The sequence below is a fragment of the Eleutherodactylus coqui genome, chromosome 3, assembly GCF_035609145.1.
Source record: "Eleutherodactylus coqui strain aEleCoq1 chromosome 3, aEleCoq1.hap1, whole genome shotgun sequence".
Taxonomy (NCBI): Eukaryota; Metazoa; Chordata; class Amphibia; order Anura; family Eleutherodactylidae; genus Eleutherodactylus; species Eleutherodactylus coqui.
Window position 1 is genome coordinate 29,709,875 of NC_089839.1, and position 23,047 is coordinate 29,732,921.

At 44.6% G+C, this 23,047-nt stretch overlaps 2 pseudogenes; both read left to right on the top strand.

Moving 5' to 3' along the window:
- Positions 1-11,572, top strand: part of LOC136620112 (zinc finger protein 850-like) — a 182,808-nt pseudogene extending 171,236 nt beyond the window's left edge.
- A 9,799-nt stretch (positions 11,573-21,371) lies between these two features.
- Positions 21,372-23,047, top strand: part of LOC136620566 (zinc finger protein 585A-like) — a 41,000-nt pseudogene continuing 39,324 nt past the window's right edge.

The following is a 23,047-nucleotide window of genomic DNA, read 5'->3' on the forward strand; positions in this document are numbered from 1 at the left end:
GAGCTTCACATGATGTCACTCTTATCTCTAGTAATAAACAGGGGAATGACAGGAAAGGTGAAGGATTCTTAGCCTCCATGTAGTGATCAGTGTCTCACCATCCACAGGATTACACAGTAGTGAAGAAGTCATCTGGTGAGTGTGTGACCCCCCGTGTGTCAGGAGGACGGAGCCGGACCCAGAGCCCCATCACTGAGCCTTCACCTCATTCACTGATACATAAGCAGAAGATCCTAGAACTTACCCACAGGATCACTGAGCTGCTGACCGGAGAGGTGAGCGCTGCTGGGAATGGGGGACATTATATAATAACATCAAGGGAGGAGTCTGGAGGATGACGGTATGTTGTGTGTGTCAGGTTCCTATAAGGTGTCAGAACGTCACTGTCTATTTCTCCATGGAGGAGTGGGAGTATTTAGAAGGACACAAGGATCTGTACAAGGACGTCATCATGGAGCCCCTCACATCACCGGGTAAGAGGAGACCTTCATTGATTATAGGGGACAGTTTTGAGGGTCGGCTAGTCTCGCCATCATCTGATCATCAGATATATAAGGTATTCAGTCTCTCTGGTTATTTCCTATAGATGGATCCAGTCAGAGAAATCCCCCAGAGAGATGTCCCTGTCCTCTATATTCCCAGGATTGTCCAGAGGAAGAGGAACATGTCCCACCAGATCATCAGGTAGATGGAGCTGAGAATTTTACAAACCTTCTACAGACAGACAAATGAAGATTTCTACTACCCAAGTGCAATGTGGTTTTTAATTTTTACCTTTGAAACAATATTCAATTCTCACGCACGTGATAATGACTTTTTTTTTTTTTTTTTTTACAAGCACAGAAAAATATTCCAGATTTACAAGTGTGATATCGGTTGGAGCTTTTCGGACTGATATCATAAATAGAGCCTCAAGCTGATAGTCATGTTGGTGATTGTATTTTCTCACCTATTAGCTGCCTTTGTTTGTCCGACGGCTCAACAGCTCACATGTTATTCTGCTTCCATAGTGTTGTCAGTAACAGTCCTGATCCTTCCTCCAGAGATAACCTTCTCTATATAGAGAGATTCAGCACCGGCCATCAGCTGCTCTGCCATTGAAAAAGAAAAGGGTTCTACAGGTAGTATACGATGTCACAGACTACAGGGGGCGCACTAGGACAAAAACTTCCAACACATTGAGCAATTTGGTTTTCCTTCATCAGGAGTCCCTGAAGAAGAGGAACAAATTCCGCAGAAACACATTGGGTCTTTTTGTTCCGATGTGTTTCATCAGATTTTTGTTTTCATAGAGAAAGTGATTTCCGGCCGTTGGGATAATTACTGTTACTGACAACACCATGGGGGCAGACAGAAACATGTAGGCTGCTTCACGGGCCGCTCTGTCAGACAAACCATGGCGATTAGTATGTGAGGAGCTACAATCCCCAACTTGATCAGTTTCTGTCTGTTGGAGCTCCAGAGTCTCTTTGTGGTAAATTAGAGCTCAGTTTTGTATCTTCTGACAAACTATTTAGGACAACTGATTTATTGGCAGCGACATATTTAAGAGAGCGCAGGCAGTGCTGTTTAATTCTGTATTTATATTGGTGCCATGGTAGGCGGCACCGCGCATTTGTGGCACTCCACTTTATTGGATACAACTAGACAGTACCGCCAATGTTTTGTAATATTTGATCCTTGGTTGAATGTTGATCCAGTTTGATCCCCACTTAAGCAGATCCTTCTCCTTCTAGTGCAGATTGGTTCGTGTCATCGAGGGGTTTTCCACCTCTGTCTGGATATAAGATAATGTGGGGCCTTTTACTTCTTTGTCATCTCTTTACTTTGCAGGAAAGTTCTGGTGGAGCGATGAGTGGCCTCCATAATCCCATATCAGTGTCAGTGAATGGTAAGAGAGTTTCATCATCCTTATATAGAAAGGCAATGTGCTGATGACTCGCTTCTTAAAAAATATATGTGCCCCCACCTTCTCCTCTGAAAAGGACACTTTGATGATCTAAAGGTTTAAATTGGCCATGGACCGGAGCAAGACAAAGGACTTCCTGATTCTGCCAAAATCTTTACAAAAAGCCTTGTATACAAAGAAATCGTTCTTTGCTGATGACAGATCTGTAAATCAAAAGAAATAAGAAAAAAACAAAAACCTTAATCAAAAAAGACCATAAAAACACAACAAACATGTGGCAACATGCAGAAAGGGGTCCGTGTCTCTTGCCCTCGGAGGATTATCATCCTCTATTACATCCACATTTTGTATTTCACAGGACTTTTTTAGCTCTTTAGAATCAATGAGCTAGCCACAGGTTGGATCATCAATAGCTGACTGGCCGAGGTCTTCTACCTGGGATACTGGCCAGCCAGCTGTTCGCTGGACCACTGTCACCCTGTATGGAGCAGGAGGCAGATAACTCCATACATTGTGTAGTGGGCTGGCGTGGTATTGCAGGTATAACTCTCATAGACTAAGTTATGGTGCTGTTAGGGGACGTGGCGGGAAGCTGGGTGATGTATGTTTCTTATACTTCACCCAACTCCCTGTTACATCCCACTAATAGCACTGTGACTTAGTTTATGTTGCCGTGGGGACATAACAGGTTCCCTTTAAGTAAAACCACATACTGACATACTTTTAGGTTTTATTTTGTTCTGATTTTTCTTTTATGATCTATTTTCTGTACATGATCATGGGGGTGGCATCTTAACTGAGAAGTTATTGCAGTATCCCCATTTTGGACATATCCACAGGATATCCACATAAGTGTCTGATATATGTAGGCCTCAGTTCTGGAACGGAGGTGGCAGGTGTTACTGACACAGCCGGGCGTACTGCTGTATGCTAGTTATGTAATTCCCATAAAAGTGCTGCACTGATTCCAGACATTCTGAGATGTAGAAATAGCATAGCTGCTGCGCTGTTTATGTGACTCCAGTTCACGTCTATTGGAGTTACTATAACTGCCTAACACGGGTGCGCAGCTGTTCCCGTAAAACCTGTCACCCCCTTGTCTGCTTGGCAGGGGGCAAGATTTTTTAAGGCACAATCTAAGATTCCTTTACTGAAAAAATATGTTACCCATGCAGTAAAATAATGAATCTGCATATATTCGCCGCTCTCGCTGTGTTTCTCGCCGGTGCTCGGTCCTCTGCTGCTCTGATTTACAGGCTGAAGTTCTGTCTGCTTTACGGCACATGACAGGCACTGCAACCAATAACAGAGCTTGGCGATTGAGTGCTGAGCTGTCATTGGCTGCCGCACCTGTGATGTCTTTAAACCATCTGGGGCATCCTGAAACATGACATCAGAGAGGAGCCCCGAATCAGCGGCGTGGGACACAGTGGGAAAGGGGAGTATAAGGTGATTTGTTATTTTAAACCCTTTATGCTGTATGATTTAACGATGTAAAATATGGCAGAGTTGATGTTTCTTCTCCATGCCCTCCAAAAAATGTATAATAGTTTTACAATATATTATATGTACCTTAAAATTGTACCAATAAAAACGTGTTGCCTTGCCAAAAACAAGCCCTCATATGGCCGTGGCAACGCAAAATAAAAAAGTTATATCTTTTGAAAAGTAGAGTTAGAAAATCCTACAGAAATCATTGTGTCCTTAGGGCCAACGCGGGCCATGTCACTAAGAGGGCACGGAAACAGAAAAAATATACTTGGACCGCCCCTTTAACCCCTTCCCGCCTTAGGGAGTACCGGTACGTCCTGGGAGCCTGGTACTTCCCGCAACAGGACGTACTGGTACGTCCTGGGGATAGCGCGAGATCACATAAGATCCTGCGCTATCCCGCAGCGGGAGGCGGCTGTCAGTCACAGCCGGCATCCCGCTGTTAACCCCTTTCCTGCCACGATCTAAGTAGATCGCGGCAGGGAAAGCGTTCACAGAGGGAGCGCGCTCCCTCTGCGTCTCTGGCCGGCTCTCGCAATGTAATCGCGAGAGCCCGGCCTGGCACCATGGCAACAGGACGCCAGGCACTGGCATCCTGTAGTGCCATTGCCTATAATCGCTGTATAAGTAGCTCTGTCATGCCTTATAACAGCGATCATAGGCATGGTGCTGCAAGTCCCTCAGAGGGACTCAAATAGTGTTTAAAAAAAAGAAAAATGGGGAAAAAAAGAAAAATGGGAAAAAAAATGGGAAAAAACCCCTTTTTTTAATGCTTTTTCTAATATTAGCATAAAAAAAGGGAAAAAAATTAAAACCCCACATATTGTGTATTGACGCGTCTGTAACCACGTGTACAAAATGTTGAACATGCTTTTTATTTTGTACGAAAAAAAGCGTAAAAAAAAAACGCTAAAAAACAGAGGCAAAATGCTAATTTTTAGCATTTTGCCTCCCAAAAAATGCAATAAAAGTGATCAAAAAAGCCGTACATTCCCCAAAATGGTACCAATAAAAGCTACAGCTCGTCTCGCAAAAAACAAGCCCTCATAGAGCTCCGTACATAGAAAGATAAAAAAGTTACAGGACTTTGAATGCAGCTAGAGAGAAAAAAAAAGATTTCCAAAAAAGGGGGTTTTATTGCAAAAAAGTGTAAACACCTAAAAAAACAATTATTTTGGTATCGTTGTAACCGTACCGACCCGCAGAAAAAATTTAGTGTGTCATTTAGGCTGCATGATTAACACTGTAAAAAAAAGAAAAAAATCTATGGCAGAATTGATGCGTTTTCTCTCCCTGCTATCATAAAAAATGATCCCTTTCTTAGTTATTTAAAAACTTGGTGACATGGAAATAAATTCTGCATGTCAAGAAAACCCTGATAAAGACCGTTTGACGGTCGAAACGTCGCTGCTTTTTAACTGAAGATGGAAGAATAAAGGTTTTTTGTGAAACTCATGCATCAGATTCCTGCTGCCGTTTAAATTTACTTCTTTGGATTGCTGCTTTGGTGGGGAATCCAGGTCCATTTCCCCTGAAACGGCTTTGCCCTTAGTCTGCCTCCCCTGGGAAGGGTGTCTTATTGAATGTGCTGCTGGTGGAACCCCAATAGTGACCCCGCCTTCCACTAATAGGCCCTTAAAATTAAAACGTTATTAAATCATTTGGAAAGTAAATTGGCGGGTCCAAAAAAAATGATAGTATGTAGCTGCTTTTAGGTGACTTCACTAGATCTCCTTTAGTTAGTTAAAAGCTTAAAAACTAGGTGACATAAAAATAGTCAGAGGAAAGAAAAAAATTCTGCATGTCCAAAAAAACCCCCAATAGTGACCCCGCCTTCCACTAATAGTCATTAAAATTAAAACCTTATCAAATCATTTTAAGTCAATCTGTGGGTCTGCTACATGTGTGCATCCTTAATCACCTTCTAGATGTCCCCACACCCCTTTTGGGCACTTTCTTTGGTAAGAGACCATGCCATCCCCTGACCCACTCACACCCTCGGTGTCTCCACACACTTTTTAGGTGCTCTCCGTGAGAGACCCAACACCCCTCCTGACACACACACAGCTCTGCTACATGCGCGTGTTACATGTACCACACACAGCTCTGCTATATGCGCGTGTCACACCCACCACACACAGCTCTGCTTCAGGCACGTGGGGAAAACCGCGCATACAGCTCTGCTGTAGGCATGTGGGACACACCGCACACACAGCTCTGCTTCAGGCATGTGGGACACACCGCGCACACAGCTCTGCTTCAGGCATGTGGGACACACCGCACACACAGCTCTGCTTTGGGCATGTGGGACACACCGCGCACACAGCTCTGCTTCGGGCATGTGGGACACACCGCGCACACAGCTCTGCTTTAGGCATGTGGGACACACCGCGCACACAGCTCTGCTGCAGGCATGTGGGACACACCGCGCACACAGCTCTGCTGCAGGCATGTGGGACACACCGCGCACACAGCTCTGCTGCAGGCATGTGGGACACACCGCGCACACAGCTCTGCTTTAGGCATGTGGGACACACCGCGCACACAGCTCTGCTGCAGGCATGTGGGACACACCGCGCACACAGCTCTGCTGCAGGCATGTGGGACACACCGCGCACACAGCTCTGCTGCAGGCATGTGGGACACACCGCGCACACAGCTCTGCTGCAGGCATGTGGGACACACCGCGCACACAGCTCTGCTGCAGGCATGTGGGACACACCGCGCACACAACTCTGCTTCGGGCATGTGGGACACACCGCGCACACAGCTCTGCTTTAGGCATGTGAGACACACTGCGCACACAGCTCTGCTTCAGGCATGTGGGACACACCGCGCACACAGCTCTGCTTCAGGCATGTGGGACACACCGCGCACACAGCTCTGCTTCAGGCATGTGGGACACACCGCGCACACAGCTCTGCTTCAGGCATGTGGGACACACCGCGCACACAGCTCTGCTTCAGGCATGTGGGACACACCGCGCACACAGCTCTGCTTTAGGCATGTGGAACACACCTTGCATACAACTCTACTACGTGTGCTTGTCAAAAGCATGTAGCAAAGCTACACAGCCCTGCTACGTGCACGTGTCACACACAACCCTGCTTTGTGCGTGTGTCACGCACACCACCCACCCACAGCCCTGTTACATACATTCTTGTTTGACCTCTACTGGTTTAGAATCATGTGATCAGGGGCCGGAGCTAAGAGCAGGTGATTGATCACATGACGCTGTCAGTTGCTGCATGATTTTTGCTTTAGGACCTGCAGTGATGCCACCGTCATGTGACATAGCATGTAACGCACTCATTTACTCATGGACAAGTGGTTGTTAGTATTTTAACTAGGTCTGTGTCTGGCTGCTGCTAATAAAATGCAAGTTTCTTCTAAACTACAGCACAGATAAGCACCCCAGATAGATCGCTACAATCAGTGTGCGTGACACTGCTTTATTTTGCTTTCAGTAAGGGGTCCTGCACACTTTTTTTTTTCTTGCACGTTTTTTTCATGCAATATTGCTGCGTTTTTCTTGCACGTTTTTTTCACGTGATTGTCAACGGGACTTTCTAATGTGAAAAACGCGTCGCACAAAAATTGCAAAGCACAAACTTGCGACGCGTTTTTAACATTAGAAAGTCCCATTGACAATCGCGTGGAAAAAACGCGCAAGAAAAAAGTGTATGGGAGCCCTAAGGGTTGCAAAAAAGATAGTGACACCTTCACTTTTAAGGACGGCTATTCACATGATTCGGATGCCTAAAAAATAGGCTTTGCCAAAAAGAGTCTCTCTACTCATCTATTTTTTCCTCAGTATAAGTCCTGATTCCTCGTTCTCGGTAGTAAGACTTCATCAAGGGTCCCTGTAATAGCACAGCTGTCGTGTGTTGGTGTGATCTTTACATGACTTGGAGCATATAATGTGGTACTGAATATTTCGGGGTGTGCGCCTTAGTCTAATACTCCTCCCAATACTGCAAGTTTTTTTTCCAGCACTTCCATGTTTAACCCACTCCCCACACAGGCACATGGAGGAGCCGTCAATGTATACTTCTCTCCACTGTACATGTGAACTCACAGGGGTTTTCTCTCTAATGACGTCTTCCTCCTATAGAGTGTGAAGGGGGTTCCCCCATCTCTAATTTCCTTTTTTTTCTATTCCACATTCAAAGCAACTACTTTAGGATTTCCATATTAGCGGTAGTAATGCTCCACACACTGATGTACTCTACATATATTCAATTATCTATGTATATTGTATAATTTAATATGAAAATATTTTGTGGAACCACCTTTCTACAATTACAGATACAAGTCCCTTGAGGTATGTGTCTATTAGCTCAGCACATCTTGTTACTGGGATTTTTACCCATTTTCCAGGTAAAAGTCTTCCAATTGCTTCCACTTAGCTGGTTGCATTAGTGTTCAGCAGTCTTCAAGTCATGCCACATATCCTCAATTGGATTGAGGTCTAGGCTGTGACTCCAAAACACTTCCATGTTTCTTTTTACACCCCTCCAATATAGTTTTGGATGCATTTATAAGGTCATTGTCCTGCTTGAATAGGGGTGCACAACTCCAGTCCTCGAGGGACCCCCCAACAGATCATGTTTTCAGGATATCCTATAGTAAGTACATCTATTGAAGTGTCTGAGGCTCTGACAATTACATCACCTGTGCAATACTGAGGAAATCCAGAAACCATAACTTATTGGTCTGCTTTAAGGATTGAAGTTGTGCTTCGCTGTACTGGAAGGTGAACATCTCTTTTAGGGCTCTTTCACACGAGCGTATATTGGCCGCTGTTTTCACGTCCGGCCTATATATGCTACGATGTAAGGTATAAAAACTCATAAATGGGTGCACAAATCTAATGTTTGTGCACTGGTTCAGATGGCATGTGCCCCGGCGCATATACACGTAGGCCGCCATGCCGTTGCCCCTTCCCTCCCTCTTGCCGGCTCATCTCCTCTCTCTTCCCCTCCGGTTGATTGCAATGGGAGGGGCGTGACAGGGGCAGTTCTAAGTGCTGCACGGTCCTGCTTCCTCCCATTGCTGGCTGTGGACAAGGAGGGGTGGGAGCTTAGCTCTGCCCCCACTCCCCATCCCCCTTGTCCGCAGCCAGCAACTGGATGGGGCAGTGCTTAGCTCCGCCCCTGCCCCTTCCATTGCAATCAGCCGGTGGAGAGGAGAAAAGAGGGAGGGACTTTAGCAATCACGCTGCTAAACACCTTCCCACCTCCCTTCTCCGGCCGCTGTCATTGGCTCCCATAGGAGTCTACGCAGCAGCTGACGTATTCCTGCCCAAAAGTTAGTTCCAGGGCTATCTTTTTGGCCTGACTTTAAAACACCTAGCGCTATATTGGGCAGCTGGGCCCTTTAGCGTCGCGGGAATATGGCCATGTGATCTGATGCATTGGAATCCAATGCATCAGATCGTAGCGCATATCAGGCGACCGTGAAAACGGCGGGTGATATACGCTCGTGTGAAAGAGCCCTTTGAATCACATTTCTGGCAGACTTATGCAAATCTACCTTAATCGTTGTCCTGTATTTAATGCTAATGGATTTATCATCATGACCAGAGATCCTTCTTCCATGTGTTGAGAGAGTCTGTCATATGTAGCTTTTTTTCTCGATCCTATTCCATAAAGCCCGACTCAGTGGAGTAGTCTTAGGGGGACATACCTCCTTTTTGGAATTTGCCAAAAAAAAAAAGTGAAACCTTGCTGGCTATTAACATTGTGATAATTATAGTACTGTATTCAGAGAAAAACTGTCACTACCTCTACTAGCTATTACGTTATGGAAACTCCACCGACAAATTACTTACAAACACTACAATGTGGTTGTGAGTGCTTTAGTCCTCCATTAATACAAGTACATGTGCTTTACTTAAATCATATGTTTTCCTGCTTTCTTGCAAGGCAAATTTCCTTTATTTTTCCTTGCTTGCTTACTATTGTCTTAATAAAGCTTGACTGCTTAAAAAAACCTCCATTATTTAGCTTTGGAAAATAAGACATTTTTGCTTCCTTTGCCAGGTGCAGATTGGATAAGAGGCTCCCATGGACATCTCAATGTATCTCTATATCAGGAAGAAGAAGATACCACACAAATAAATACAATAACTCCTAATGTACCCAAAGTGCTTCAGAGTAGCGATCTATTCTCCGATGCCCCTGGTCACGATCAACCTTCCTCTAACCAATCACTGATTAACAAACATAGACCTGTTCATGGACAAGAGGAACTATTTCAATGTGGGAAGCATTTTAAAGGGAAATCTAAACTTTCTTTTCAGAACAGAAATCCAAACAATGAAAGGCCCTTTTCATGTTCAGAATGTGGGACAAGTTTTAGCCAGAAATCAAATCTTCTTACGCATCAGAAAATTCACACAGGAGAGAAACCGTTTTCATGTTCAGAATGTGGCAAATGTTTTAGCCAAAAATCAGATCTTGTTAAGCACCAGCGAACTCACACAGGGGAGAAGCCGTTTTCATGTTTAGAATGTGGGAAACGTTTCAAACAGAAATCGATTGTTCTTGAACATCAGAGAGGTCACACAGGAGAGAAGCCATTTTCATGTTCAGAATGTGGAAAATATTTTAGACAAAAATCATATCTTATTAAGCATCAGAGAACTCACACAGGGGAGAAGCCGTTTTCATGTTCAGAATGTGGGAAATGTTTTGGAGAAAAATCAAGTCTTGTGGGACATTTAGGAATTCACACAGAGAAGAAGCCATTCTCATGTTCAGTCTGTGGGAAATGTTTTCACCAGAAATCGATTCTGCTAAAACATCTGAGTATTCACTCAGAAGAGAAGCCATTTTCATGTCCTGAATGTGGGGAATCTTTTAATTGGAAATCACGTCTTGTGCAACATCTCAGAAGTCACACAGGGGAGAAGCCATTTTCATGTTCAGAATGTGGCAAATGTTTTAGCGAAAAATCAATTCTTGTTAAGCATCAGAGAACTCACACAGAGGAGAAGCCTTTTTCCTGTTCAGAATGTGGGAAATGTTTTAGAGATAAATCAAGTCTTGTGGGACATGTAAGAATTCACACAGGGGAGAAGCCATTTTCATGTCCTGAATGTGGGAAATGTTTTAGTTGGAAATCATATCTTGTGGAACATCTAAGAAGTCACACAGGAGAGAAGCCATTTTCGTGTTCAAAATGTGGCAAATGTTTTAGCCAAAAATCAGATCTTAATAGGCATCAGAGAACTCACACCGGCGAGAAGCCTTTTTTATGTTCAGAATGTGGGAAATCTTTTAGCCAAAAATCAGAGCTTGTTGCGCATCAAAGAACTCACACAGGGGAGAAGCCATTTTCATGTTCAGATTGTGGGAAATGTTATAGTTGGAAATCAAATCTTGTAAAACATCAGCAAACTCACACAGGGGAGAAGCATTTTCCTTTTCTCAAATTTGGGAAGTGTTTTACATAGAAATCAATTTTGTAGAACATATAATAAAGCACACAAAGGAGAAGACATACTCATGTTCACAATCAATATAGAAATCGCTTTAACCAAAAACCAGTTCTTGTGCAACATTTAAGATTACCCACAGAGGAAAAGCCATGCTCATGTTCACAATGTTGAAAATGTTTTTGCGGGAAATTTTAGATTTTTGTTAAACATCACAGAATTTGCCAAATAGAGAAGACAATGTTACAGGTGTGGACACACAGGCAATCGTGATTTTGCTGTAGAAGTCAATAGCACTTTCTAATGTTAAAGTCGCAACGCAGGTTTGTTGCAATGTGATAAAAAGGAGGCTCCTTAGGGAACCATGAGATATTTTAAAAAATCACATATCGCAGAAAGAAACAGTGTGGTTTGATTTTTTTTGTTTGTTTGTTTCCTCAACATTGCATTAGTGAAAACCTCGCAGATGGGAAGGAAACTATTCTAAGTCATTGGTTTCATAAACTGCTTTTTAACTGACTTTGGTATCAGGAGAAAATTGCACGATATTCTCGCCCGTATGAAACCCCCCTAAGGATGCTTTCTTTGTATAACTTAATAACTCGCGGCCACAAAACTGTGTTGCAGGCAGGATTTTTAAGGAGGACCTCTGATTGGGATACTATGATTGCATAACTACTACCACTGTGCCAAATGAAAAGAAACATTGCCATAAAGCAAAATAAACAAAATGTAATGATCTCTTACTCTCCCTATCCTCTCTTGGTATAATCCCCTCTTTCTCACAAGCCCAAGTAACCTCGAACTTTTTTTTTTTTTTTTACATCTACGTAAGCCCCCACATTATATCCTAAATGGCTACTTGTTTGGAGACAAATAGTGATGAGCGAGCATACTCGCTAAGATCAATTGCTCAAGTGAGCATTGCCCTTAGCGAGTACCTGCCCGCTCGAGAGAAAAGGTTCGGGTGCCGGCGCTGGTGACAGGTGAGTTGCGGCAGTGAGCAGGAGGAGCGGGGACTCCGTTCCTCCCAGCAGCTCCCTGCCCGCCGCCGGCAGCCGAACCTTTTCGCTCGAGCGGGCAGGTACTCGCTAAGGGCAATGCTCGCTCGAGCAATTGATCTTAGCGAGTATGCTCGCTTATCACTAGAGACAAACATCTAATATCATGTTGGACTTTCTTTCGATCTTAAGAACTTCGGCAATTTATCACTGCATAGATTCCAATAGGTGTTGAAATCATCATCTTGCAGACTACCGATCCCACGTGTGCTACAATTAGTTCACCTCCACGAGCTTACACCATTGACAAATGACAGAGAGGGTTGATCTCTCCATGCTGCTTGCACCAAATTCTGACTTTCCCATCACCATAGTGCAAAAGGAGCCTGGATTCATCTGACCAATGGTTTTCACTGCTCAGTGACCTCATTTTCAGCTCCTTTGCCCACTGGAGTTTTGCCTTTTTTTCCCCTTAACTGCAATGACTCTCAAACTGGTCATTTGTTGTTATTTCCCATCCTTGTTCAGCAACCATGAAATGTGTTTTCGGACACTTAAGGTGGAGCATCAGCATTGTATTTGATTGCAATTTTCTGAACTCTGCTGTCAGAATGATTCTTGACATCCACAAAATCTTTTTATTTTAATCGTTTCAAAATGCAAAAGAGAGAACAGTGACAAAACATAGCCAAGTATTTAAACAAAATGTCGATTATAGAAAATATTCAGGGAGCTCCCTGACAAAATAGAGTCCATATCTGATTGGTTGTTGGCATGCTGAGGAGTGTGGTGCTTCTATCTACTTTTTTTTGTTTTGCTTTGTTTGTATGTCCCCTTTAACTGTGATTTGTAAAGCATATGAGTCAAGACAGCCCTGGGATAAATTAATAAGAAATTCCAAAGGAGCTATACACAGTGTATGCTATACACATATACACAGTGTTTACCGGGGCCGGTGTTAGACAAAATGGGCCTCTGGGCAAACTGAAAATGGGGCACCAGATACTTAAATACTCTACCAGTCAAATGTTACATTAAGTTAAGGAGGCGGTGTGCAGACGGCTGCAGTGCTGCGCTCAACCTCGTCCAAGGAGCAATGCTAGTGTATTAGAAGAGCAGGGACATAAGATTCCAGGCATACTTTATCAACCACTCCTGCCTACAAAAAAATAAACTGCCACATCATGACCTCTACCATTACCATCACATAGTAACTTTATCAGAACATAAGGGATGCAGGGAGAGGAGAGGGAAACACAGCTTGACAAAAATGCAAATGAGAGGCTGTGCTGCAAAAAACGAGCCCTCATCACAACCATGTCAATGAAAAATAAAGTTATGCAGAAAATATTTTTTCCCAAAGATATATATATATTTTTTAAAGAAATACAAATGAGGAGTGCGCCAAATAGAATAAAACAGAAGATTTTTAGGTGAAGAAGAAGAACACTTACCGGGTGCCTAAGTGAGAAAAAACCTGCAGGGATTATCTCACTAGCACCTTAAATCCGGGACGGCATATAAAAGTTGCTGGATTCCTCATCCAAAGAGAGCCGCAAAACGATATGACGAGCTACACCACCAAAGGGTCTTGTATCACAAGTAATGAACGTAAAAGAAAAATATCTGCGCTCGTGGGTATTGATTATCATCGAACGTTACAGGCTTGATTCCCACGAGCGCTGATATTTTTCTTTTACGTTCATATTTTTTTTAAAGTCGGAAAGCAAAAAAACGTATATAAATTTTGTATCATCGCAATTGTACTGACTCAATACAGTAAAGATTGCCGAATTTCACTTTTTTAATTCAACTTCACTAAGGCCGCCTGCAGACGAGCGGGTCGGATCCGGCGGCGAGACCGGGTGAGTGACGGCCGGGTGAGTGACGTTTCTGTGCGAGGCTCTGCGAGCCCCACACAGAAATAGGACATGCCGCGGTTTGTTTGCCGCGAGAGATTTCGTGCGGCCAAACCGCGGCCGTCTGCATAGGAGTGCGTATTGTAATGCACTCCTATGCAGGCTTTCAGTGGCAGAAATCCCGCCGCGGGATTTCTGCCACCGTGCAGGCGGCCTTAGGATTTTTAAGTTTATCCGTACATTATATGGTAAATTAAATAGTATCATAGAAAAATACAACGTGTGCTTCCAAAAAACAAGCCATCAGGCAGCTATGGTGATGGATAAGAAAATGAGTTCTGTGTTTTCGACAGTGAGGAAGAAGAAACTGAAATAAAAAAGGGCCGCAACCTAAAGGGGTTAATAGGATAATTCAAAGGAATGATTTTTCACTTGGACCGAGAGTCTGAGACAGAAAACGAGCGGGTCCTACTTTTGGCCGATACTGCCCATTATTTTCAATGAACACACACAAAAAAGCATCCCTTCCCCTCTCTCCTCTGGTCCAGTGAAGGACAAATTGGTTTACAGTTCAGGGCCAGGTGGATTTCTGTAGAGTTGTGGCTGTGGCTCATGGTTGCTTATCCAGTGTCTCAGAAAGTTGGGTACCAATCACTCCACAATCTAGAAGCCTTCCACTCGCCCTGCTAGGTGACAAATTGGGGTGTGAAGCCTCTCCTTATCTCCTAATATAAACATTTTTTGGCTCTGGCTTCAGAGGGGCTGTAGGACATCAGAGAACCCCTGGTCGGGGAGTGTTACAGCTTTTGCTGAAGTCTACTTCAAAGGTATTTCAGCACTCAGCATTCCTGGATGGGGAAAAGCATTTAACCCTTCCACTGCAGTTTGCTCAACCACATGGGCCTACGGTAGCAGCCTCATGTTGCATGGCCTAACAAAACAATGGATGCCGAGACACACACAGAATGTCTGACAGGCTGAGTCTTTACAATATCTATCTAACTTATGTTTATGTCTACCTTTCTGGTATCTATCTATCCATCTATCACCTTATGTAGTAAGGGCAAATTCATAGGGGAAGGATGTCAACTCACCTTTCCTAGTGTCATGAATGGCAGCTGATTGATACTGGACAGCTGGGAGGACACTTTATTCATCTCTTTACATTACAATGTCCTTGATGTCCCTAGCAACCAATCACAGTGCAGCTTTCATTTTTGAAAATTTTAGAGCAAAATGAAAGCAGAATACTGATTGGTTGCTATAGGCAACTAGGACAGTTTTCTTGCTAGCTCTGATAAATGAGGCCTGTACATACTGTATATACATCTACTTCCTGTACACATATATGGGAGCACTAGTATAAAAAAGAAATGCAGTGGCTGAAATAAAACAACGCAGGCACAACATTTCTGTACCATTTTATTGATGCTTCTGGACACAGGTCCTCATGTAGCAAGAGGAGTCTGGTGGGAGGAGCCCCGCACTCACAAGGTCGCAGTGTGCTCATGGGAGTTGTTGCTTCTAGTACTTCACAACTCCAGGACCTCCCACAGAAGTGTTTTAAAGGGCCAGCGTTGCTAGAGTAGTGGGGGTATCAGAGTGGGAAGGGAACAGACAGAGGAGGTTAGTGATTGTACATTTATTGTGCCAGTAAAATGTTATGATGTTTTCAGCAACTTTACTGCCGAATGGAAATTTGGTGCAACCCCTTTAATGCCAGAATGTCCTCAACATATCGCTGAGCTGTCATGGTCCCTCGTACCACTACTAGGGGTGACCGACTCTCATCTCTGATGTTTCACCCCCGCCCTCCCAGTCCATCACACCAGGCGATTGAAGCGCTCAGTTCTAAGTCTACAGACACGAACATGCCAGTCATCAGTACCCGTACCAAACCTGGATTCCTCACTAAAAACACCCGGTTTTACTCCATAGCAGTCCAGTTTTGTTGTTCACTATTACTACTGGGGCTCCTTTGGCGGTTACTATTACGACTAGGGGCCACTGTGGGATGTCACTATTACTACTGGAGCTTCTGTGGTATGCCACTATTACTGCTGGGGCTGCTGTGGGATGTCACTATTCCTATTGGGGACACTGTGGGGGGGTCACTGTTACCGCCGGTGTGTGTGTGTGTGTCACTGTTACCACTGAGGCATGTTTACACGTGGCAGAAATGTTGCAGAATGTCCTTACTGAGCTGTGGTCTGACCAGGGAACAGAGAGGACTTTTGAGTGAGTTATTTGCGGCAGGATGGAGACGGGTACAAGGATGTGGTCTATTCTCCTATATAGGGAATGAGGAGCCAAATAATGTGTATAGTCTTTAGTAGTGGGGTTAATTTCCCTTCAAGAGTCCACTGGATGGTGTTTGGAAAGGAGTACCTTAAAGTTATGTGATAGAGTGTGGGGTGGCAAGAGGGGTGTTGGAAGAGATATGGTGTTTCTGTTCAGGCTTGGGTTTAAGATCAAGTTGAAGCAATTTTGTAAGGAAAGGAATTTGTCTAGAATCCGGGGTATAATACGAGACTGGTTACCGGGACATCTTGGAATATACCCGTGTGTAGTAGGTAGCGGCCTTCCGTGTCAGAAATAGATGATGTGTGGGTAAAGGGGACTGATTGGCTGAAACATATTGTCACTCCTTTTATTTTAGTTGGAGCTGTTGCTGAGAAAAAGGGAAAATGAGAGGAGAGGTAGTGGGGGGAGGAATTTGTGGAGATATGGGTTTCCTGTAGGCATATTACCCTTTTCAGCCACAGTTCTCCGGCGCGGTGCATTCAGCCAATCAGCTTGCTGGAATCGGCACCACGTGACTACACAGCGTGCACGCGGATTGCCTTCAGCAGCCGTGTGCACTACACACTACAGTTAAGCAGCACAGAGTTAGGTTTAGGGTTACCTAACCCTAAACACTAACCCTAACCTTAAATCTAACCCTAACCCCAACACTAACCCTAACCCTAAACCTAACCCTGTGCTGCTTAAGTGTAGTGTGTAGTGCACGTCTGCTTAGCTGTAGTGTGTAGTGCACACGGCTGCTGAAGGCAATCCGCGTGCACGCTGTGTAGTCACGTGGTGCCGATTCTAGCCAGCTGATTGGCTGAATGCGCCACGCCGGAGAACTGCGTCTGAAAAGGGAAATATGCTTCCTGTAGGCATACTATGTCGACATGGAGACTTTTATAATAATAGAAGGCTTTGGTTCCTTTATTGGGGAATTAAAGCCCTGCACATTATGCGTAATAAGTTTTAAAGTTATGGGGGGATATGTGAGTTATAGAAGATGGTTATCCGGGAGCTCCTGCCCCAAGCGGAAGGAAGGGAGAGGGGAAGGTAGGGAAAAAGATGGCCAACATATAGATTTTACATTTAAGACCGTGTAAATAACTTGTATGATGAGTGCTGCTGTGGTGGTCATAACAGCAACATCTAGCGGCATTGACACACCGCGGTTGTGCCAAAGAGGAACTATTGATTTAAGTGAGAAATGGAAGGGAGGAGATGCCAGTTTATGGGGGGAGTAGAGAAATAAAGTGAAAAGGTTGAGAGAAGGAGGAAAAGAGAGAGAGGAAGGGAACAAAAAAAGGAGGTGGGGAAGGAGAGCAAGACAGTGCCAAAAAGCTCCTCAGCCCAGTAGGAAAAAGAAAATGTGGTTCAACTTTGAAACATCTTCAACAGATAGTATAAAAGTTATCGGTCAATGAGTACCAAATATTAGATAATTCCCTTTCAGCAGGGCAATGATTTTGCTTATGTAGTTTAACCCCTTCCCGCTCCATGTCGTACCGATACGTCATGGGAGGCGAGTATTTTGCGCAAAATGACGTACCGGTACGTCATCGGGATAGTGTGAGATCATGACTGACCTCGCTCTATCCCGCAGTGGGAGTCGGCTGTCAGTCACAGCCGGCGTCCCGCTGCAACAGCGGGGGGTGGGCATCAGGGATGCGCCCCCCGCTGTTAACCCCTTCCCTGACGCCATTTATGTAGTGCTGAAGCAGACAGTTGGTCACTGCACCTATGATAAGAAAGGTGCATCAGAAGAAAAGGCTTTAATTTGCCTGGCAGAATTGGACCACCGCTGACTGGGAAACGGTCGTCAGTCAGATTTTCTGCTTCAGCAAACTGATGGACATTGTTGTTTCAGGCATAAAACATCAGAGGACAAACACCCTGCACCCATTGCTGGAAGTACACAAGCTAGTGATGGCAGCGTTATGGTCTTATCCATGTGGAAGATGCTCTGAACCAATTTGGTTCTGGATCCATCCCTACCGATCACGTATTTGGGGTCTTTCAGCAAGATAATGCGACATGTTACGCGACTAGAAATTTCCAAGAATGCTTTAAAAAGCGACTAAACCTTCCAAGTACTTCCCTGCCCCTAAATTCCACAGACTTGAACCCAATTGAGCATATGTGGACACCTCGATGGTCATGTTCGCACTATGGATTCTCCCCCCTGTACCCTCCAGCAGCTGTGGGTTGCACTGCAATCAGTATGGCTCCAGGTACCTGAAACAACTTACCAGCACCTCCCTGAGTCAGTTCCAGCCCATCTAGCCGCCGTCCGTACAGCACATGGCGGTTGCTCCAGATATTAGCTGGAGGTCATAATAGTGTGACACTGCTGTACCGAGGAGAACTCGTCGGACAATTTATGGTGTGTGTATCTTTAGTGGTACAAGCTGGGCGCAAAAACAACATATATGTGGTTAGAAATGGCTAAATTCCAAAAACATTGGTGGGTTGAACATGCTCACTACTGGTTACACCATATTATAAATTGCTGAAGAGCTGTTGTTTCCAAAAGGGAGTAACTTCTCACGGTTTTTTATTTTAGCTGATGGCTGCTGCACTTGTTGGCCAGTGTTGTGTAACCCTGTCATATTTTCTAGCGAAAAATTAAAGGGGTTTGCCGGGCATTTAACTCTTGCAGTACCGATGACCTATCCTCAGGCCAGGTCTTCAGTAGCTGATTGTCGAGAGTCCACTGCTCGGGACCCTCAGCTATCACCTGATCTCAGTCCTCACATGCATTACAGCAGGGCCGGACATCCGCATTGGGTCAGAGCAAGAAGCGTAATAGGAGGCCTTGCTCCCACTGAAATGCGAATGGAGCTGTTAACATCCAGCCTGCTGCAGTAAGTGTGGAGGCTGAGATCAAGTGATCGCCAGGGGTCCTGAGCAGCGGATCAACGCAAATAGAGCGACTGATGACCTATTCTGAGGTCATCAGTACTGCAAGGGGTTAAATGCCCATAAAAGCTCTTTAAAGCCCATGTAGGGAGTTTCTAAGATTAAGAGCTCCAGTATAATAATTAGAGAGCGGTCTCTTCACAGTGGTGCAAACTGGTCACAAAATATTTGGCACTGAAGTCTGTAGGTCAAAAATGGCAATATTCACTTTGCACCATCATCTGTGCATTTAATTCTGGGAAACAGCTGGGGGGCTCACTACACCCCGGGATGAATCCTAGGAGGGTGGTAGCTTCCAAAATGGGGTCTTTCTGTGAAGGGTGGTTTCATCTTATATTTTGAGGCCTCTGCAAACCTAAAATGGTGGGTGAAAAACATCACAATAAAAAATACCCTGATATTCATCTTGCTGAATATGTTGTATTTTATTCTGGGGACATTAATTGCAGAATTATATCTCCAGTATGTTCGAAATCCACAACAGCAATTCTGCAAGACGTTCTTAATGCTGCAGCAAAAAGTACTGAATTTCATCTCGCGGCTTTGAAGTAAAGACATGCAGATTTTAACAGGTGCGGAGGCCAAGTCCCATAGGGATAACATTGTGATGCAGAAATGTCCGCACTCGTGTGAAAGGTCTCTAAATGCCATTTTGAAAGCTTTGAGGCTTGTAGCTTTTTAGCATTTCTAACACGAGGGGCGTTCATGAAAGATTTCCCCTGACCCACTTCCCATTGACTTGTCACAGTTAGTAGCCCTTCTCTACACCGGTGCCACATAGGGACACACACTTCTCCCATCTTTTTAAGCAACTGTAAACACCTTGCTTGTAGAAGTCGACAGGTTGCTCCATGTTGTGACTTTGGAAATCAGAGTCTCATCATCTGGGAATTGCTTGCCCTTCAAAAATGAGGTGAAAGAGGTGAAAGTCCGATGGTGCGAGGTCGGGTGAATAAGGGGGATGTGGTAGAATTTCCATCTGGGCAACATTTAGAGTTCTGAACTGGGGCATTGTGTTACAGAAGGCGGACACCTTTGGTGAGCATGCCACGTGTCTTGGTTTTGATGGCCTCCCACAATTTCCGCAGCAGTGAAGCATAGTATGCCCCAGTAATCGTGGTACCCTTTGCTAGGAAATCCATTAAGACTACTCCGTGCTGGTCCCAAAAGACTGTGAGCCTGACCTTGCCTGCCGAGGGTTGGGCACATGCCTTATTTGGAGGCGATGAGTCCAAATACTTCCATTGCAGCGACTGGACTCTAATCTCTGGACAATACTCTATTTTATGTGCAAAAGTCCCCATAGAAGTCAATAGGGATGCGCAAATGCATGCAGAATACATTAGGAGGCGCGTGAAACACTGCGTAATGGTGCAGGGAAAAAAATTCTGGAACTCATTACGATAATTAGCCATTAGAATTGCGTTTTGTTTGTTTTTGCACCTGCTCTTGTGTGTGGAAAAAAGTAGAATAAAATACCCCAAAGCGAACGCAAAAATTATTGTTTATTCAGCAACTACAACTACATCTCATGTATACGCTCGTGTGACATCGGTCTTATTGCTAGGAAAGTTCTAATTTGGAAAATTGCTTTTTTAAAGTATTTTGAAAGTTGAAGTTTTTTTGCACAAAAAACTAAAAACCAAAATGCACCACTAGGGGCGCTATTCCTCATGTGCTGGCAGCCATCGGTACTTGAGGTTTCCTATTTATTACCGGACTGAACTTGTTTTCTCGTTCGCACGCCTGTTTATACCGGCAGATACATTGTAGGCTCAAACAAGAATCGTTCATTCTTTCCCCATCGCTGTATAAGTGAATGAGAGGAAGAGAATGAGCGCTGTTTAACCAAACAATGAGCGAACGAGACAACTGTGGTTTATATGCTGCATAAAATGAGCAAAAGAAAAGCACAGATTCTCGTCGGCTCGCGGTTAGACAGAACGGTTATTGTTCACGTTCGTTCGTACGATAATTATTATAATAATTCCATCTAAAAGCCCCTCAAGTAAAACCATTCCAGCGTTATCACCACATAAAGGGTCAGAGGTCAGAACTGAGAGATGAAGCCGCGTCACCAAAGCCGAAACTAGCTGCGGGGGGAATGGAGGCTGCGCCTGGGAGAAGCCCCTGCAGCCCCCTCACCTCACTACTGGGCTGCCTATTATAGCCAGGCTATCCTGAAGAAAAAAAGCTGCTTTTGCGCTCGTCGGGAAAAAAGTTGAGAAAAATGTAAATATATTAATTTTATTTACATAAACACGAGCAACGCGTTTCGACGAGTATAATCGTCTTTTTCAAGCTCAGAAAAAACTTACATCTGGTAGTGATGTCACAGGAAGGGGCGGGGCCTCCAGGAGATGCTGGATCCTTCTGGGGTAAAGGACCTGTGATGATGTCATGGCCATGTGACCAGTCACGTGTGTGGGAGGAGTTTCTTGAAGTTCTCTCCTGATGAGGTCAGCAGGTAGTAGAGGTGTGTGTGCTGCATGAGTCTGTGCATTGGGCTGTATGACGGTCAGTCCAGGTCAGTTAGAGGTAACCGTCCGTGTGTCAGTACTGCGGCGGCTGCATTTATCTCCTGCCGTTAGTTGCGCCTCGGATACCAGTTTGTCAGATGTGGAATGAATCGCATATTGGAGAAATAGATAAAATCCCGGTTCTTCATGGCTAATCTTTGCTGTGGAGCAAATTAGCAGCCAACTCAAGATTACTTAAAATGTCACATTTCGTATTGCATGTGTTCGGTATCAGGTACTAGGGCTAATCCGCTATAATCCCCGAGTAGTGAGACCCTTCATGGAAGATGTTCTTGTCTTCCTCAGGTTCCTTAGATACAGGACTCTCACAGATAAAGACGATGGTCCTTTCCATCAATGACCCACCAAGGATGGAGAAGGACAGAGACCACATGGCTGCCCGGATATTAGACCTCACCCTGGAGATCATCTACTGGATAACTGGGGAGGTGAGAGCTTCACATGATGTCACTCTTATCTCTAGTAATTACCAGGGGAATGATGGGAAAGGTGAAGGATTCTTAGCCTCCATGTAGTGATCAGTGTCTCACCATCCACAGGATTACACAGTAGTGAAGAAGAGGTCTGGTGAGTGTGTGACCCCCTGTGTGTTAGGAGGACGGAGCCGGACCCAGAGCCCCATCACCGAGCCTTCACCTCATTCACTGATACATGAGCAGAAGATCCTAGAACTTACCCACAGGATCACCGAGCTGCTGACTGGAGAGGTGAGCGCTGCTGGGAATGGGGGGCATTATATAATACCCCCAAGGGAGAAGTCTGGAGGATGACGGTATATTGTGTGTGTCAGGTTCCTATAAGGTGTCAGGACGTCACTGTCTATTTCTCCATGGAGGAGTGGGAGTATTTAGAAGGACACAAGGATCTGTATAAGGATGTCATGATGGAGGATCAGCAGCCCCTCACATCACCGGGTAAGAGGAGATCTTCCTTTATTGTAGGGGACAGTTTTGAGGGTCGGCTAGTCCCGCCATCATCTGATCAGATATATAATGTATTCAGACTCTCTGGTTATTTCCTATAGGTGGATCCAGTCAGAGAAATCCCCCAGAGAGATGTCCCAGTCCTCTATATTCCCAGGATTGTCCAGAGGAAAAGGAACATGTCCCACCGGATCATCAGGTAGATGAAGTGAGAGTTCTGCAAATCTTTTACAGACAGATAAAGATTTCTACTACCCAATGAGCCTCATGTGGCGCAGAGTTTTAAGGCAGCAGAAATGCAGCTCTAAGCTCTTGCTCAACTGAAGGTTGCAGGTTCAATCCGCATATGGCTAAACACTGACTCAGCCATGCTTCCTTCCGAGGTCAGTAAAATCATTACCCAGCTTGCTGGAGGTAAAAAAATGACTGTGGAAGGCAATGGCAAACCACCCTGAAAAACAGTCTGCCAAGAAAACATCACCTAAGAAGTCAGTCATGACTCGGTGCTTGCACCAGGGCACTTTGCCTTTACTACCCAAGTGCAATGGGTTTTTAAATTTTTACATTTGAAACAACATTCAATTTTCACACGATATCTCACTCAGCCTTATAAATATAGTCTCCAGCTGATAATCATGTTGGTGATTGTAATTCCTCACCTATTAGCTGCCTCTGTTT